General features: G+C 36.3%; 1 long non-coding RNA gene across 3 annotated transcripts in view; it reads left to right on the forward strand.

Moving 5' to 3' along the window:
- Positions 1 to 20,849, forward strand: part of LOC123385481 — a 242,849-nt gene that overhangs the window by 13,174 nt on the left and 208,826 nt on the right. For all 3 annotated transcript variants that reach the window (XR_006598090.1, XR_006598078.1, XR_006598082.1), the window contains one exon: positions 13,547 to 13,623. This is a non-coding gene — a long non-coding RNA (uncharacterized LOC123385481). The remainder of the gene's footprint in view (positions 1 to 13,546; positions 13,624 to 20,849) is intronic.

Genomic DNA, 20,849 nt, shown 5'->3' on the forward strand with positions numbered 1-20,849 from the left:
TGCCTTTGTCTTCTTCAATCCTTCCCTTAAGTATAAGACTGACTGCCTTACTCATGAACTTCGTAATAAATGTGTTCACTGTACAAATATAGATCTCTGTGACCAATAAGATATATTTGTCAGAAATGCACCTTTGGTATAATCAATGTTTTCTTTTGTTTTGTTTTATAAAAGATAGAATCAACAATTCTTACTGGGAAACACAAATTATAAAGCATTTCGTCCAGTACAGGGCTAATTCATCCAGTACAGGACATTAGCAAATTTACTCATTGTTGTCTTTTGTCTACTCTCAAGCTGTGTTTGGATGACTCTTAACATCTTCACTTTTATCTGAAAATTATGGCATCTTTTTAATGCACATTTTTTTCTTGTCAGAATCTCAGCTCATTCAGAATACAGAAGGTTCTTCCCTAAAAAAAATAATAATAAATTGCCCATTTAGTGCATATTTCATTTCCTTGGTATGAGTTTCTCTGTTCAACCCAGTTAGGATATGTTTGACTTCTCTCTCTTGATTTATGTCGCTTTCTTTTGCCTTTTCTGCACAGCCTTCTTGCCTTCCAGCCTTTCCCATTCATTTGAGGATATGAAGGTTTTGATGCAGGTGAATTGGTCTCCCTAAAGACAAAGAGTTTGATACAGATTGCAGAAACTTTCCTATAAAGTTGTATATCAGCCGAAGAGTTGTTAAAAGAAATAGCTGCCTAAAGCATCTCATTTCACATTACCCAGAGAGGGAGTTTTTGTCAGAAACCATCATACTGAATAGGTGAAAATACGTTGCCCAACACCTCCTCCAACAACACATTATAGACATTACTCCCATGAATAATTGAAATTGTTTCCCACAGAGTTCACATGATTAGCATTCATTTGAGCAAGATGATAATAAATTCGGGGAAAAAACTCACTCTGAATATTTAATAATATTTTGCATTTTCGTGGTATGTTATATTTTGGAACTGAGGTTTAATGAATTGTAATGAATTAGTGAGTTCCACAGTATGTACCTTGGAGGTGAAAATCAAGCTCGTCATGCCCATTTTGCAGTTTAAAAAATGGAGAACCTGAGAGATGAAAGGATTTGCTCAGTATATTTCTGTGAGCATGACATTAGAAGGAAATGACATAAGTCCTTTTACTATGTTTCACAGAAGACAACCATTCTGTAAAGAAAGGAAAAAAAATTAAGATAAAAATATAATATATGGTGTTTGTTACCAATATTGAAATATCCAAATAGTACTGACAGTAACTTCTCAATTAGGATGGTAGGTGGAACACAGGAAACTGGCTTCTGTTATTTATTTATTTTTTTTTAAATCTTGCATAATAAAAGTGATTATAAGTAGGTATCAGGTATATAATGGTGATTTTTAGGTGATTTGTCCTTGAGATTCACGTCATGAGTAGTCTTGTTACACAAGAAGCAGTTTTACAAACTGATGTGTGGGCTTGCTGAAATACATGAAGTTCAGTGTCTTCCTAAGGACCCCTTTACTGCCCAATTCCAAAACATTTTGTAACCTGCTTTTAGAAATTCAAAGTCAAGTGGTATAATGTAGCCAGGCATTCAGAGCTATTAAAAACAGCTCCTAATTGTTGAAAAGTAACCAAGTGAGGAAGGCCCCTTCCCATATATTTCCATTTTGTCACTTCCAGTCAAGAAAAAGAATTCTGGGGACAACTGGGTGGCTCATTGAGTTAAGTATCTGACTCAATTTTAGCTCAGGTCATGAGCACAGGTTCGTGAGATCAATCCCTGCATCAGGCTCTGCACTGAGAGCGTGGAAACTAATTGGGATTCTCTCTCCTTTTCTTTCTGTCCCTCCCCTGCTTGTGCATGTGGATGGTTTCTCTCTCTCTCTCTCTCTCTCTCTCTCTCTCTCTCTCTCTCTCTCTCTCTCCCAAATATATTAAAAAAAGAAAACAGAAGACAATTCTGAGTCATTAAACAATAGTGTGTATATGACATAGACTAAATATATAAACTACATGTATAAAGTATACATATAAATTATAGATATATAGTTAAGTTTTATTTTTTGCCAAAAATTATGAACAAAAGTAGTCCATTGTGAGGCTTATAATACCAAAACTATGTGTTTACAAAAGAAAAGTATTCAGAGACATAAAAATGTATGTATGCTTATATAGTTGTACAGTTTTTTTTTTTACTTTAGAAAATACATTCTTTCATGTAAATTATCCCATTATTAGGGTAGTGGAGTGTGATAAAATTATGACCCACTCATTTTCAACTGAGAAGTAAGTGTATCATCTAAACTTGTCTGATATTAAGTAAAGCTATAAGATACATTATTTAAATCAAAACCTAATCAGTGAAAGTGATAGAATGAAAAAGAGCCTGAATTTTGCAGTTAACTTGGACGTATTTCAGTACGAGTTCCAGAAGGTCCACCTTTGATGAATGTCCAAGTCAAAGCAAGATGGTATTTTCACATGACAGACTAAGAATGACATTAGGAATCTGGAAACACTATATTAGTACTGAAAGAACCTAGGGGATCATCATGTACCTAACCTCTTAATTTACACAGGGTTATGTTGGGGTTCAGAATGATTTTATTCAATGCCTGGGAATTTATTAGTGGCAGAGGTTACATCAGAGTCTTAATCCCTTGACCTTTACATTTTTTTTTCTTTTACACTTTCTTCATCTTGTCTCTTGATGGAAAATGGCAGCAAGTTGAGAGATGCCATTTCTCATATTAATTTTTATATTTCATGACTATATATCACAGTGTTAAAGTGTTTATTGATGAAAATACAAACCTGATAGCAGCAGAAGCTTACAGTGTCAACCACTGTCCATCTGTACCCTGCCCCCAGATCTTAATAGTTCTCTAATGATGACAGAATAAAAGTCTACCCCTTTGGTTTGATGTGTAAGACATACCTTATTTATCTGCAGATAAATATTTACCTTTATTTTATTTGACTTCGATTGCCATGGCCAACCTGTGTTCTGACCCAAACAAATTATTTATTTGAAGATTCTTTTCTGATCTCTCTGATTTTGTTCATGCTCTTCCAATTGTGCTGAATTCTACTTACTATCTCTCCACACAGACTGAATCTTCTGGTAGCAAAGCTAATGTAAAATTCCATATGTTCCGTGGAGTTTTCTCTGAACCCCTAAGCTGGAAGTGAGCTTTCTCTTCTCTGAACTTTGAGTGTATCCATTTTTGTCACATACAGCCTGCTGGACTGCGAACTCTTTGCAGGTTAGATGTTTAGCTGATTGATCTTCACATGTCCAAGAACACTCCCACAGTGTCCTGCCTTTTCTTCATTCGTTGATTTGGTTGTTCACTCACCCATGCATCCAATATTGCTTTAGGGCCCTCTTGGTGCTAGGCACTACCCTACTGCTAAATAGGTACTCAATAACTTTTTTTTCAATAAATAAGAGATAGCTAAAAAGAAGGGCCAATTTGAAAGGATTTAGGGGTCAAATAAGAAGGCTACCTGACAACATGGATAAAATCGACTTTCGTTTATTAAAATTTCATGCAGGTGAGCACTCACTGTTGTTGGGTAAATCCCATGTGCGGTGCTATATTGGTAACTTCCAGCAGGTGCCCTGGTTGTGGCTAGGTAGAGTGTGTGTGTGTATTATATGCAAATACTTTGCTTTCTTTAATATACCATAGCTGGCTGAATTAGCTTTTGAGATTCAGAATTAACTTTGAAAGTTAACATCACTTCTGAGGGGCTGATTTCCACTCCCTTCTCTATAGTTACTTATCTCTTCCATGTGGAAAACAGCTTCCTTTGAAGTCAGTAAGAATTCACAGGTGGCAGAGATAAAAATATTAACAATAGTTCCTTAAAACTTACAGCAGACACATACAAGAAAACTTAGAGAAAGACCTAAGGAAATCTTTTTGCAAGACTGAACAAACAAAAACTTCTAAGAATATAAGTAAGTAAAAATCACACATCAAGATTCTTTTTCACATATCAGGATATTTAAGGCAGAAGATAAATACATCTATTTATTTGTGTCACATCCCAACAATTACTTGCAAAATTCTTGAAATACAGCTCATGAATGTGTATATGCTAAATGCCCACATTATATGCTGGTTTGGGCTTATTTAAAATATAAAAGTGATCGTTGCTGACATTTTCTGAGAAGTGCAATTTCCAACATTCATTTTTGCTTTGAAAAGATGGAAGCATACCTAGAATATAATGTTTGATTCCTTTCAAAAGCCTCTTTAAAGGCTGATAAGAATTCTTCATGGTGCATATCTTATTAGCAAACTGGAGCCCCAAATCTGAATTGTTAGGAAATAAGATAATCTCTCACTAGCCAATTTATTCTTTTCTGGGGGGGGGGGGGGGGGGGAGAAGAGCCTGGGGAATTGTACATCAGTGATGGAAATTAAAAAGGAATTTAAAAAAATATTATCTTAGTTACACACTTGCTGTCAGCTTAGATGTAAACAAAACCCTATGTTGTGAAATGAAGTGTACTTGCTCTCATGCCCTCCTTTCTGTGACTGAATCGTGTTAGTAGAGGTTACAGTTTGGCAGGTAAGAGCGGGGCCATTGATTGTACTCCTAGGAGTGTTGATTGCAAGCCTTGATTATTTGGCTCAAATTGTTCAGCCCCCTGGGAAATCGATACTCTCTAACAATTTTACAAAGTTAAAAATACATGTATATATAAAGGTTGTAAATAGGGTCGTCATGAGTGTTCCTTTTTTTAATACATTTTTTTCTGCAACAGTGTATTTAACTCTCAAAGTCTTCTCGGAGAAGGCAACTCTATACTTCTTAAAACTGAGTAAACTGGGTTCCATGGTTCCATGGAAATTTCTCTTTTCTTCTGCGTATTCTTCTAGCAATACTATCGGGGTCATTTGTTTCAACATAGCTGAGACCAGAGGAGCTCAGGACAGTGACTTCCTTGTTTTCTCTTTTCCATCTATTTCCTCGTCAATATCTTAGAGCGGGTTCTTTTTTACCTACTAGATTGTGATATTTATTCCAGCACTTCCAAGTGTACTTATAATCACCGTGAACTATCTGCACCTTATAAACAAGTACTTAAGGGTCCCACTCATACCCAATCATATATTTTCTGTTGATCCTTTTCATTTCACATTTTCATTTTCATTTCGAATTCAGCAGCATCCACAAACTTTGCAAATCTCATTTCAAATGTTGTCTGATGCCATTCTTTTCTTGACTCGTGTCACTATTTTAAGAACCTATGAATGCACATTTTTTTTTTACTTCTTTAGTGTAAGAGGCTGTTGGGTTGTTTAAAATGTACCCAGGGTAGAAGGTGAAGATTTAAAAGGAAAATTTTTTACTTCTCTTTTCTTTACCTAATATTCCAACACTGTATTTTATAATGTCAGTGTCCAGGCATAATAAATAAATAATGATTAGCTACTCATAAGTACAGCTGCAAGGGTTCAGTTGTCATTTCAGGAGCAGTGTAATTAGGAGAAGTGAAGGATGGGGCATCTGGGTGGCTCAGTCAGTTAAGCATCTTACTTCAGCTCAGGTCATGACCTTGTGGGCCATGAGTTCAAGCCCCGCCTCAGGCTCTGTGCTGGCAGCTCAGAGCCTGGAGCCTGCTTCGGATTCTGTGTCTCCCTCTCTCTCTCTAGTCTCTTCCACTCATGCTCTGTCTCTCAAAAATGAATAAATGTTAAAAAGGAAAAAAAAAAAAAAAACAAAAGTGAAGGAAAAATGAGCAGTGCCCCACACAACTTGAGAGTAAGAACAAGCAAGTAAAAGAGATCAAATTCTATTAGAAGGAGAAAGGAAAATACTAACATTTTTGAAATTAAAACTCTTACCAGTCTTGAAAATCTCATATAAGTCTAACAAGATACAAAGATTAAAAATACTAAATAAGTATTTAGCATGTAAACCAGATTATAATATGCATATAAAGGTACATAATTCATGAGTATATATAGATCAGTAAATTTTATCAGAGTAAATATAACCATTAAAGCATCACTCAGGTAAAAATATAGAATACTGATAGTCGCCAGAAACTTTCTTTGTATCACCAGAATGTGGCAAGCACCCCCCTAAAGTTTACTATAGTTGGACTTTTTATCATCATTTGATTACTTTGCTGGTTTTGAAATTTATAACTTTCTTTCCAGCCAGTGTTAAGTTTGTGATTCATCTATATAGATGCCTACAAAAATAGTTAATTTTCATCAACAAATATGTATACACACCCACACACACATATATCTACGTATCTACATAGGTGTGTGTGGGTGTATATATATATTTCAGTAGACTTTATTTTTTGGAACAGTTTTGGTACACAGAAAAATTGAGGGGAAAGCACACAGATTGTCCATATATCCTCTGCCTCCCCAAATTCACAGTCTCCCCTATGATCAACATCTCCCACCAGAGTGTTAGAGTTGTTACAGTAGATGAATCGGTATTGAGAAACATAATCATCCAAACCAGTAGTATGCATGAGGGTTCTCTCTTGGTGTTGTAAATTCTATGGATTTGAACAAATGTGTAATGACGTGTGTCCCTCATTACAGCATCATACAGAGTAGTTTTACTGCCCCCGAAATTCTCAGTCTTGTACCAGCTCATACTTTCATTCCCCTAACCGTTGTCAGTCTCTCAGCTTTTTTACTGATCATACAGATTTGCCTTTTCAGAATGTCATATAGTTGGAATCATACAGTACGCCGCCTTTTCAGATGGCCATTTTTCACTCAGTGAGCTGCACTCGTGTTCCTTCTGTGTCTTTTCATGATTTGACAGCTCATTTTTTCATCAGTGAAAAAATGTTCAATTTTCTAGATGAATCGCATTTTATCCATTCACCTACTAAAGGACATTATGGTTGCCTCCAAGTTTGGGCAATTATGAATAAAGCTGCTGTAAACATCCTTGTGCAAGATTTTGGTTGGAGTTCAGCTTTTGACTCCTCGGAGTAAATCCAAGGAGCATGATTGCTAGATCATTTGGTAAGAGTATGTGTAGTTATGTGAGAAACCACTAAACTACTCCACAGTGACTGTACCATTTTGCATTCATGCCAGCAATCCATGAGAGGTCCCTTTGCTCCACATTTTCGCCCGAATTTGGTATTGTCAGCATTCTGGATTTTGGCTGTTCTAATAGATTTTTGGGATATCTTGTTTTAACTTGCACTTATCTGATAGTGTCTGATGTGAAGCATCTTTTCAGATGCTTATCTGCCATTTTTATGTCATCTTCGGTGAAGTGTTCTGCAAAGGTCTTTGACTCACTTTTTGATCAAGTTGTTTTCTTACGATTTTAAGAATTCTTTGTATACTTTAGAGGACAGTCGTTTATAAGATACGCCTTCTGGGAACACCTGGCTGGCTCAGGAGGTTAAGCATCTGACACTTGGTTTGGGCTCAGGCCATGATCTCACAATTGGTGGGTCGAGGCCCATGTCAAGTTCTGCACTACCAGTGCAGAGCCTGTTTGGGACTCTCTGTCTCCCCCTCTCGCTGCCCTCCCCCCACCCTCAAAATAAATAAATAAACCTAAAAAATAGATTGAAAGATTTGCCTTCTGCAAATAACTTCTCCCAGTGTGTCTTATCTTCTCATTCTTGTAACAGTGTCTTTCATAGAAGAGACATATTTAACTTAATGAAGTCCAGCTTACTAATTATTTCCTTAGTAAATTGCACTTCTGTGTTCTCGTAAAAAACCATCATCAAAACCAAAGTCGTCTTGATTTTCTCCTAAGTTATGTTAGGAGTTTTATAATTTTATATTTAGGTGCGTGATCCTTTTGAATTAATTTTCATGAAGATGTGAGGACTCTGTCTACACTTTGTGCATTTGGATGTCCTCTTGTTCCAGCATCATTTGTTGAAAAGACTCTCCTTACTCCATTGTACTTCATCCGTGTCTTTGTCAGACATCAGTGGGCTGTATTTACGCATATCTCGTCTGAGCTTTCTCTTCTGTTGCATTGATCTATTTAGTATTCTTCTGGCAATACCACGGTGTATTTATTACTGTAGTCTTATAGTAAGTTTTGAAGTTGGGTAGTTTCAGTTTTCCAACTTGTTCTTCTCCTTCAATACTGTGTTGACTATTCTGGTAACTTTGATTCTTTATACAAACTTCAGAATCACTTTATCCACAAAATAACTTGCTGATATTTTGATTGGGATTGCATTGAATCTGTAGCTCAATTTTGGAAGATATCCTGACTGTATTGGTTTTTATTCGTGAACATGGAACGTCTTTCCTTCTATTTCTTCCTTGATACCTTTTATCAGAGTTTAGAAGTTTCTCTCATGGATCTTGTACACATTTTTTAGACTTACACCAAAGAATTTCTTTTGCGGGTATTTACTATTATAAATTGTATTGTTTTTCATTTCAAATTGCACTTGTTTATTGTTGGTATATAGGAAAGTAGTATGTTTTACAAATGTCTTTTTTTAATTAGAGTATAATTGGCATACATTGTTGTGGTTGTTTCAGGTGTACAACATAGTGATATGATAGTTGTATACATACCTCACTGCCCACCACAAAAAGTATAATGACCATCTGTCAACATACAATATTATTACAGTATTATTGACCATTACAGTATTATTATTACACTGTACTTTTCATTCCCATGCCTCATTTGTTTTAAAACTGGAAGCTAGTACCTTTTAATTCCCTTCACCTTTTTCACCCACCCTTCCCCCCGCCCATAGGAAACCAATTGACTTGTGTATATTAACTTTGTATACTGCAACACTGATATCATTACTTACTGGTTCCAAGTGTTTTGTTTTTTTTTTTGTTTGTTTTGTTTTGTTTTTCTTTCATCAGTTCTTTAGCATTTTTAACATCTCATCTGTGAACCATAACAATTTTAGTTGTTGTTGTTGTTGTTGTTGTTGTTGTTGTTGTTCTTCTTCTTCTTCTTCTTCTTCTTCTTCTTCTTCTTCTTCTTTTCTTCTTCTTCTTCTTCTTCTTCTTCTTCTTCTTCTTCTTCTTCTTCTTCTTCACTCTTGTCTTACTGCATTAACTAGGACTTCTATGGGGGCGCCTGGGTGGCTCAGTCGGTTGAGCATACGGCTTCGGCTCAGGTCATGATCTCACAGTTGATGAGTTCGAGCCCTGCATTGGGCTCTATGTGGACACCTCAGAGCCTGGAGCCTCTTTCTGATTCTGTGTCTCCCTCTCTCTCTGCTCCTCCCCTGCTTGTGCTCATTCGCTCTCTCTCTCAAAAATAATTAAACATTAGAAAAAATTAAAACAAAACAAAACTAGGACTTCTATGATGTTGAAAAGAGGTCGTGAGGGTGAGGGGGGACATCCTGCTTTGCTTTTGATATTATAGGGAAAACTTCTACTCACCATTAATTACTGGTTGTAGGATTTTGTATACATTCTTTATCAAGTTGGGTAAGTTTCCCTCTAGTTCTAGTTTGTTGAGAATTGTTACCATGAATGTATGTTTGATTTTGTCAAATGCTTTTTCTGCATCTATTGATGTGATAAAATCTATTTCTTCTTTAGCTTGTCATTGTCCATTCATGGAATAAATCCCATTTGGTCATGGTATGTAATTTTCTTTTTACATTATATTTTGTTGAGAGTTTTGCATCTATGTTCATGAGAATCAGTGGTCTGTAGTATTTTTTTTCTTATAATGTGTTTGTCTGGTTTTGTTATTAGGGTGATGTTTGTCTCCTAGAATGAGTTAGAAAGTATGACCTCTGCTTTTATGTACCAAAAGAGACTATAGATAATAGGTGTCAATTCTTCCTTAAGTATTTGTTAGAATTGACCAGGGGAACCTCTCTCAGTCTGGTGCTTTCTGTTTTTGGAAAGTTATTAATTATTTATTTAATTTCTTTAGTATATGTAGGTCTATTCAGCTGGCGTATGTCTTGCGAATTTTGGCAGATTGTGTCTTTAATGAAATTCATCCATTTCTCGTAGGTTGTCAAATTTGTGGGTATGGACTTAATCATAGAATTTCTTGATTGTACTTCCTTTTTTCCAGTGTTTATATTTTTGAGAGAGACAGAGCATGAGCAGGGAAGGAGCAGAGAGAGGGAGACACAGAATCTGAGGCAAGCTTCAGGCTCTGAGCTATCAGCACAGATCCCAATGTGGGGCTCAAACCCACAAGCTGTGAGATCATGACCTGAGCCAAAGTCAGACGCTTAACCCATTGAGCCACCCAGGTGCCCCTTCTTGATTGTCCTTTCAATCTCCAGGGATGTTTCCACTTTTACTTCTGATATTAGGACTTTGTGTTCTCTCTTTGTTCTTTCCTGGCAAGTATGACTAGATTATAAATTTTATTCAGCTTTTTGAAGAACCAACTTCTGTTTTCCTTGATTGATTATATTGATTTCCTGTTTTCAGTTCATTGATTTCTACTCAAAATTTTATTATTTATTTTCTACATACTTTGGATTTTATTTGCTCATCTTTTTCTTGTTTCCTAAGGTAGGAGCTGACATTATAGACTTAAGTTTTTTCTTATATGTAATATATGCATTCAGTGCTATAAACTTCCTTCTAAGCACTGCTTTTCCTGTATCCTATGAATTTTGATAAATGATGTTTGAATTTTAATTTAACTCAAAATATTTTTAAACTTAAGATTTCTTTTTTGATCCATCTGTTATTTAAAAGTTCATTGTTTAATCTCCATGTACTTTGGAATTTTCCACCCCTCTTTCTGTTATTGATTGCTGGTTAAATTCCATCGTGGTATGAGAGCAGACATTGTATGATTTCTATTCTTAGAAGTTTAAGTTTTGTTTTAGGGCCCAGAATTGGTGCTCTATCTTGGTGAATATTCCAGGTGAGCTTGAGAAGAATGTATATTCTGCTTTTGTTGGATGGAGAAAGTTTACAGATGTCCATTATATGTAATTGATTGATGGTGTTGTTGAGTTCAACTATGTCCTCACTAATTTTCTGCCTGCTGGATTTGTCCATTTCTGATAGAATGGTGTTGAAGACTCCACCTGTAATGGTTGATTCATCAATTTCCCCTTGCAATTCTATCAGTTACTGTCTCACAAAGTTTGACACTCTCTTGTTAGGTGTGTGCATACACGTTAAGGATTGTTATGTATTCATGGAGAATTGGCTTATTTATCATTCTTTCTCCTTGATAACTCTCCTTGGTCTACAGTCGGCTCTTTTCTGAAATTAATGTAACTACCCCTGCTATCTTTTGATTAATATTGATGTGATATGTCTTTCTCCATTTATTTACTTCAATCTCTATGTATCCTTATGTTGAAAGTCAATTTCTGGTAGACAATATATAGTTGGGCCTTGTTTTTTATCCACTCTGACAATGTCTTTCTTTTAACTCATGTGTTTAAACCATTAATGTTCAAAGTAATAATTTTATATAGTTGGATTAATATCTTTCATATTTCAAAGTAATTTTATATACTTGGATTAATATCTTTCATATTGGTGCTTGTTTTCTCTTTGTTGCCCTTAACCTTAGTTCCTGTTTTTGTCTTCCACTCTTTTTTTGCCTTTTGCAATTTTGATTGACCATTGTATGTGATACTCTCTTCTCTTTTCCCTTAGCTTGTGGATTATACTTAGCTGTTCTTCAGGGTTCTCCTTCACTTTCCAATATATATTTATGACAAATCCAAGTGCATTTTCATATTATGCTATGTCACTTCACAAGTAATGTATTTTAAAAAAACAAAATAATAATAACTCTCCTTCATCCTTTGTTCCATTGCTATCATTCCTCTTACTTATACAAAAGCCTATTATAGGCATATATAAATGCTAATATATATATATATGTGTGTGTGTGTATATATATATATATATATAATGTGTGTGTACACACACACACATATATGATTACATAATAAAATATATTGTTGCCATTATTTTTAAAAAATTTTTAACGTTTACTTTTGGAGAGAGAGAGAGAGAGAGATCGGCAGAGAGAACAGGAGATAAGAATGTGAAGGATACTCCAGGCTCCGAACTGTCAGCACAGACACTGGTATGCAGCTTGAACTCACCAACCATGAGATCATGACCTGAGCCAAAGTCCAATGCTCTATGCTCTTTATATCGATCCAAGTTGTGATGTATTTCCTTTTCTTTTTCTCTGATGACTCTTGACAACATTTCTTGCACTACAGGTTTCCTGGCCATAGGTTTCCTCAATTTTTGTTTATATGAGAAAGTGTTTATTTCTACTTTACTTTTGAATAAATTTTGTGGGATACAAAATTCTACATTTTTTTGTCAACAATTTAAATATTTCATTCTGCTCTCGTTTGTATAGATTTTGAGAAGCTGGATGTCATCCTATCTCTCCTCCTTATGCAAAGTTCTTTTGCCTCTGAGTTCTTTCAGATTTTTTTTATCTCCTATTTTTTCATACTTTGAATATATGTGTAGGTGTATATTTTTTGGCATTTATTTAGTTTGTTTTTCCTGAGATTTCCGGATCTGTGTGTTCATATTTGACATTAATTTGAGGAAATTGTCAGTCGTTGGTTTTCATATTTCTCTTCTGTTTCCTTCTTTTGTTCTTTGGTGTCTGGAATTGCCATTACATGTATTATAGGCCTTTTGTAATTGTCCCACTATTCTAGGATATTCTATTCTAGGGCTTTGGGGTTTTGTTTTTTTCTTATTTTTGTCCAAGCCTTTTTTTTTCTCTGGGCTTTTCAGCGTGGTAAGTTTCTACTGAAATATTCTCAAGCTCATAGACTCATTTCCCAGCTGTGTACATTCTCCTAATAAACTCATCAAAGGCATTTTTTCCTTCCATTATTGTGTTTTTGATCTTTGCCACTTCTTTCTTTCTTTCTTTCTTTCTTTCTTTCTTTCTTTCTTTCTTTCTTTCTTTCTTTCTTTCTGTTTATAGTTTTTTTTAGAACTTCTTTTCCTCTGCTTGCACTGACTTTACTTTTTTCATACTCTCTACTTTAACCTTGAGAATCTTCAGCATGTTAACTATAGTTGTTATAAATTCTCAGTCTGATAATTCCAACACCTATGCCACATGTGAGTCTGTTCTGATGTTTGCCCTCTCTCTTCAATTTGTGATTTTTGCCTGGTAGTATTTTTTGCAATTTTTTTTTCTTGAAGGCTAGACCTGATGTACTGGGCAAGAGGGACTGCTATATAGTATTCTTTAGTAATGTGATGGTAAGGTGTTAGGGAAGAGAAAGCAATGTCTAGTCCAGGGATGAGGACTCGGTCTTTTAGTAAGCCTGTTTCTCTTGGCTGTGAACTTCAAGGGTGCTTCTCATTTACTTCCTCCTCACACAAAAATTGGACAAGATAGATAGAGGGGGCCAGAGACTGGTATTTTGCTTCTTCCATGTTGAAGGCTAGAACTAGCTAGAGTTGGGTATTTCACTTCCTCAGGGCATTCAGCCTTTGACAAAAACCCAATAGGTTAGGCTCTGGCTAAATAGTTTCTCTTCAAGTCAGAACTTGGTAAAGGTAGAAGGCTCTGGTTTATTTCAAAATGGTTCCTTTTCTCTCCCCAGGCAGGCAGCACGAGAGGATTTTTCTCTAATAATCACTGTGCCAACCCACTCAAGCTCCTGGAGGTAAAACTGAAAAGGTATGGGGGCTCCTATGATTGGGTTTTTCTGGTGTTTTTTTGTGTTTTTTGTGGTGTTTTTTTTTTTTTTTTTTTTTTTTTTTTTTTTTTTTATCTCTGAGACTTGTTCCCACTGAGCCTTCAGCAATTGCTCAATTACACTTTAGGTTTTCCTTTCGTGTCCTGGTTCCTGTATAATTTTTCATTGTGTGCTTCTGCTCTAGTAATTGTGATTCTATGCATTTGCCTGTCTGTCTATCCAATTCTGGGAGCACTGACATGCCCTGTGACCTCATTTCTTTCACCCACATAAGAATCATTGATTTTTAAGCTTTTTAAAATGTGTTTGTTTTTAATATTTTACCTGGTATACAAACGTATCGAATTCATCCATTCTAATGGTAATGGACATTTTTGTCATTTTTGGTTTTTGACTATAGCACATTTTTCTGCAAACATTTTGCATGTCCTTTGATTAAATATGTGCATTTTCATTATATATATATATATATATGTATATGTATATGCCATACATATATTTCCTATATATGTATGTATGTGTGTGTGTGTATATGGAATATAATATCTAAGATGGTAAACGTATATATGTGTGTATATGTGTGTGTATACACATATACATATATATGTGTGTGTATACACACACACACACACATATATGGCATATAATATCTAAGACTGGAACTGCTGAACCATTAAATATGTATATGTTTAGTTTAATTTTTAATTGAAAATATTATTTTTCATTTATCTTGACCACTTACCCCAAAAATAATTGATTATATAAATGTTGGCTTTTTTGTAGATTCTTATCCTCTTCCATTTATATATCTGTCTTTCCTGATATCCATAGCCCAGTATCTTAATTACAATAGTTCCATAATACGTCATTAGATCAAGTAGTATAAGTCCTTCAACAATGTTTTTGTTTCAAAATGATTTTCACATTTCTAATTTTTTGCTAATCTATAAACACTTTAGAATCTGTTTATCAGATTATTTTCTTGGTTAAAAAAAACCTGCTAGGGTGATAAGTGGGGTTGCATTATTTTATAAATCAGTTTGAGGAGAAATGGCACTTTAAAATTTTTGAGCTATCTGATTTGTAAGCATGGCATACCTCTCTGTGTTTTTAGGTCTTTAATTTCTACCAGCTTGCACTCCTCAGAAAAATCAGGATCAGAGAGCCTTGCCAGACTGGTTAATTTTTTTACCTCCTGCTCTCTGAGCCCAAAGAGACCACAGTGCCATGACAGATGGAACAGTGTGAAGTTCACTGGGATTCTTTCTTTGACTCTGTCAGTAGTCACATGTGGGTACCTAGACCTCTAACCATGCAGAAGCCAGACGTTTGGGAAAGGAAAACAGATTTTCCGAGTGTGTCACAGGGTGATGGTTAGTAGGGCCACTCACCGTCTTCCCCCTAGGTTCCCAGACTTATGCATTCTTTTTGTTGGGATATAGAACCACTGAAAGGTCTTTTGATTTCATGTGTATTCTTCATTCTGGCAAGCGGTGGCCCATCCTCATAGAAAATTACCTCCATGCTAGTCCTGATAATCTTAATTTCAGGAGCCAGATAATCTGAAGACACGAGGTCCAATTTATATTCAATTTGCCCTAACCCTTTATAATGTAGTTTTCATAATCCCGAGCCATTGGATTCTTCCTTCTCAGGACTAGAGCTCTCACTTTGTTGTGCTAACTGGGAAATCCCAACAAAAGTTCAATTCAACTTCCCAGACTTTCAGCTTCTCTTCCAGAATATATGATACTCAGATATACATAATTGATAGAGAATAATGGAAATCCTTGTGATTTCTTTCTTGGGGTTTCTCTTAGTTTTGTGCTTTGGTAAATGCTTGTAATTATTTTTTTTTTTCTTGCTTTAAGTGTTGCTGAGTCAATGTGGCTATAGTAGCTGTTTGTTTTATTGAAAATAATGCCATTGTGCATATTATTGCATGTTTGGATTTCCACTTCATAGAAATGTAGCCTTTGGGAAAAACACAAGAAAATATGGGAGGGAGGACTTAACATAGAATTCATGTCATAGTTTAAAAGGAGTTGATTCTGGGGGGGTCTGGGTGGCTCCGTCGGTTGAACATCTGACTCTTGGTTTTGGCTCAGATCAGGATCTCCTGGCTCTGTCTGTTATAAATATATAAAATTTAAGGAAAAAAATAAACTTAAAGGAAAAAGGAGTTGATTCTGGATATCAACTTAGGATATGTGACTCTGGATGTAAATAGCAGGCGAAAACATATGAAGTAATTAAGTTTCTATTAAGTGCTAGGCCATAAACTAATGAACCTCCCTAAAATTACTGTTATTCATGGTGGATCTGGGTTTATTCATGGTGATGACAGGTGTTTAAACTTTATCCGGTTCTCCATGTCCCTTGTAGAATTCTATGGCCTACTCTATAAGGGACCATTCATTCGTAGGTTTATTGATTTAATACACATATATTTAACACCTAATATATTACTGTCACCTTGAGAAATATTAAGGATGGAGAATGATGTAGTGAGCACAGAACTCATTCAGGAGGAGTGTGTGGTCTAACAAAATGGACATTATTATGAGTCAGTGAAGAAGCTATTAAGTGGCATGTTCTAAGAATGTGTGAACCTTCAAATTAGTAGCATAAAGTGAAGCAGATGGTATTTTTATCTCACATATTAAAAGGTCATTGTATTGTGTTTTTTTTTTTTGAGAGAGAGAGAGGGCATGAGCTGGGGGGGAGAGGTTGACAGAGACAGAAAGAGAGAGAGAGAGAGAGAGAGAGAGAATCCACACTCAGTGCAGAGCCCAATGTGGGGTTTGATCCCAGGATCCCATGACCCTGGGATCATGACCTAAGCCTGAAATTAGGATCCACCTGCTCAACTCACTGAGCCACCAAGGAACCTCCACTGGATATTTTTTATTGCTTGTGCATAATAGACAATACATATTTTGAATGGTTTGCTGTAATTTTCTATTACTTACTTTAATATACAAACATGTCTAAATATTTAGTTTTTCTAAAACTGGAGTATAGGTTACATGTATAACCTAGTTAAAGTATGTTGTTTCTTTCTTTCCAACACTTCACATAACATATTGACCTCATTATACATCCTCATGAATTGATAAAACAGTGGCTTTACTGCCATTGTAGATCATAAACTTTTTTTCAGTGAATTATTTTATTTTTTTATTTTGTTAATATAATTTATTGTCACGTTGGCTTACATACAACACCCAGTGCTCATCCCAACAAGTGCCCTCTCAATGCCCATCACCCATTTCCCCCCATGGATTCGAATTATATACGGCTGGTATTGCTGCATGATTCCTGTTGAGCTGCAGTGTTTAAAAATAAATGTGAGTTGAAATTCTGGGAAACTCATAGTCTTCAAATTCCAAACCATTTAGCTATGCCTCTTGCAGCCCCTCAGTCCAGGGACTCCTTGGAAAGAGTCCCTTGACATCGGAACTGCCACGAATGTCACTGCCTCCTTTAAGCAGAGGTTTAGGTTCTATGTAATCAACCCCTATAGCAATCCAAGTAGTTTCAGATCAGTCCAGGAGCATCGGAGCCCCTGGAGGTCTGATGAAACAATAACACTTCCGCACCACCTCCTGTCCCATGTTGCACCAGACCAGGGATTGTGGGGTAGGGGATTTCAGAAACATTTTTGAGGTCTCTTCAGTCTGAGAAATAGGTTCAAGGTCAGTCGCATGGATAGCTGTGCTCTCACTATGGTATAAAGCAAGGCTGACACTATTTGCTCTCTGTTTTGTACTTACTTGTTTCTCATTGTGTAATTAAGTGACAGGGAAAAGTTATCCGGAATTACTTTTCCAGCCCATGCCTGGTAATACTCCGAGATCTGTGTAGTTTTATCAAAAGGCGGAAGAGGTGGGACACCTCGGTGGCTCAGGTGGTTAAGTGTCCAACTCTTGATTTCAGCTCAGGTCACGATCTCACCCTTCATGGGATCAAGCCCTGTGTTGGGCTCTGCACAGACAGCATGGAGGCTGCTTGGGATTCTCGCTCCCTCTTTCTCTGCCCCTCCCCTGTGCACATTCTCTCTCTCTCTCTCTCTCTTTCTCTCTCTCTCTCTCTCTCTCTCTCTCTCAAAATAAATAAGCTTTTTAAAAAGACAGAAAAGGAGAAGCAGCAGGCACTATCCATTGTCCCTAGGCTAATAATAGGATAACTTACCACAGGGTGCTTCTAGACCCCAGCACCAGAGGAGCATGTGTCCAGCACTAGGGCTGGGGCCAGACCACCCCAAATTGAATAAGACATAGTTCTTCTTTGAGGCGTAACCCATCCACAGATGGCCTTCTCCAGAATTTGCCTCTGTCTCAGACACATTCTTTTCTTAAAGATTTAGAGGATTTCATATGTTCAGAATTAGGTTTAAATCTTTGAGACTAGTTTGTGTTGTTTTTGGTAGAACAAGACAGTTCGTTCTTGAAAATATCTGATTCAAAAATACTTACAGGTCTTCATACCAAAAAAAAAAAAATTGGCTTTTTTTTTAAACAAAGAAACAGAAGAATGACTTCTCCTAAAAGTTTTGGAAAATATACAAAATACTGTTCAAACAGTGATAGCTTCTAAGCCTAAATCCCGACCCCCCATAGATAGCAAGATTTGTTCCTATCAGTCAGGAAGATGACAAAATAAATCTATCTGATCTTGATTTTAACTGTCCATGAAGTCAGATGAGATGGACAGAGGATTAAGTCAGATGGCCAGAGAATTTCCAGGCCAGGAATGCTCGTCATATTTTATAGTGGAAGGATTGCAGCGCCCTCATATTTTTTAGACATTAGTTTGTCATTACACGAGAAATGGGATGTTCGTTGCAAAATTAAAAAAAAACAACAAACTTCAACTATGTATAATAAAAGTGGAAGTCCTCTATGTTTACTCAACGAAATGTTCAGTGTAGTAAAAATTGTGTCATCAAAGGGGATTTTCAGTTGATAAGGCAGACAACACCCGAAGGAGAGTTTTGAACTCATTTAAATACCTGAATATAATAGTAGCTGGGAAATTTGGGGGATATTCAGAGAAGAGTCACCAGAAGGCTGGGGAATCCAGAAAGCACAGGGACCCACCAAAGGAACTGCTTGGGTTTACTCTACAGAAAAAGGAGACTACTAGGAAGGATGAACTCTTGTCTTTAAATTATTTAAAGGCCAGCAAGCAGAAAGCAAAGTAGACTTGTACCCGGCAGCACAGGACTAGCTTGTGTAAGGTAACAAGGAGATAGCACTTCTGTCCTGCATGAAAGTAAGCTTCCTAATCGTTGGTGATGCTCACTTATCAGATGGGCTGCCTCTAGAAAATTGAGCTTTCTATGGAGGATACACTTAAGAAAGGACTAGGTGGCCATCAGCCACGGGTAGGGTTTCCAGTATTACGTAAGGCTTCTGTGTAGGGGTCTTTCTTTTCAGGACACACACCTCTGCATCCTCTCCTTGGCTCTGCCCTCTCTTTGCCTCTCATTTCAAACACCTCGATTCATGCAGGCAGAGCCCCCTCCCCAATAAAACATGAGGAATAAGTCATTGGCTTACGACAGATGGACAAGGGAATGGTAAGAAGTATTTTCAGCACTTCCTGAAGGAAATCTCACATCTCTGAAGATAAGAGCCCTTGGCACTCTATGTGCACAGAGCAGATGAATACAAGGGACACAGATGTGGGGCTTCCTTTCCTTTTGGTAAAGAGAATTCATATGTCTTTAGTATCCAGGACCTCACACCATTATGCCCATCTTAAAACAAACAGATTTTATTGCGTCCATACTACTTGGGAATCTCTAATTTGATTTCCCGGAAAAATGCATCTGAAACTCTTGAATGGATACAAAACTATAGGAAATGATATTTATACCTCATACGGCCTGGGTATTCGAAACTAATCAAAGCCTACGAGACTTTTATTCTTGTATTCTCTGATTATCTCCTCCTCCTCCTCCGTTTCTAATTTCAGTTGAAGAGTTTCAAAAATAAGAAGAAAAATAACAGAACAGTAGGAGGAGACAGATGGCTCAGTTGATGACAAAATCCATTTGACTTTTACCATACTGAGAGATGGAGAGCTTGATTAATAGTTGGTTGGCCAGGGAACAATATGAAAAGAGAAGCTATTTGGTGAAATGCTTCTTAAATGAATATAAAACCTTATAATCGCTCAATACCAGTGTTCCTGGTAGAATCACCGTTTTGCATCACTTTTAAAGTTTGAACCAGCTCAAACAGCATAAAAATGTAGCTAGCATTAAGTCTAGAACATGAGCCAATATAAACGTATTTGAACAGCATTGACTGATGAGGTAGAAAAGAAAATGCAATTGAAAATTTAGTGCCTTTCCTGGGATGGCATTCTAATCTATTACAATTAACAGAGAAAAAAGGATCAAAGAGAGTCTGCCTATACAAAATATTCTTAGAATAATGGAACTTCAGATTTGGAAAGAGCCTGAAACTTCTTCTAGCCAATTACCTTATTCTTTTTTTTTTAACAAGCAAAATTAATGAGGGTCCACGGAATGAAATGGTTTTGCTGAGACCATGCAGTTTATCAGCCCAACTTAGGCTAGAACCTTAGAATTCTGTTCTAATTCGATATGCACTATTCTTTTCACTGGGCTTTACTGTATGTATAATCAGTATATCATAAATTTGGTATAATTATTTTTTTTAAGTTGAAGGAGACACTAACAATGAAATTATACCTGCTTCTGCCATCAATGTATGTGAAATTTAAAGTCGTCTATCTCAAAGTAAAATTATGTGTGGGGTGCCTGGGTGGCTCAGTCATTGACCTTCTAACTCTTCATGTAGGCTCAGATCATTATCCCAGGGTCAAAGTAAACTTACGTGTATGGCATTATTTCAATGCCATTAAAAAGAACACACCTCCTTGTTGAAGCCTGAGATACATTATGATGTGTGTTAATTTTGACCAGATTTATTTTTAGATCTTGGTCTAACAGGGGAGAGAATTTTTAAGTCAGCAATGCACATGATCATTGGCCAGATTGTTGGTGACATGGAGTTTTGTGAACCCCATTTGTGTTATTAGATGAAAAAATAGAGGGGCAAGGACTGTAGAGCAGATGTTCTTAGGAGCTAAACTTTTCTGGGGACATAAATGACAACACAATTACAGCAATTTTGGCCTCAACCTGAGGGAAAAAAATGTTCACATGGTT

The sequence above is a fragment of the Felis catus genome, chromosome A1 (genome assembly GCF_018350175.1).
Source record: "Felis catus isolate Fca126 chromosome A1, F.catus_Fca126_mat1.0, whole genome shotgun sequence".
Classification (NCBI taxonomy): Eukaryota; Metazoa; Chordata; class Mammalia; order Carnivora; family Felidae; genus Felis; species Felis catus.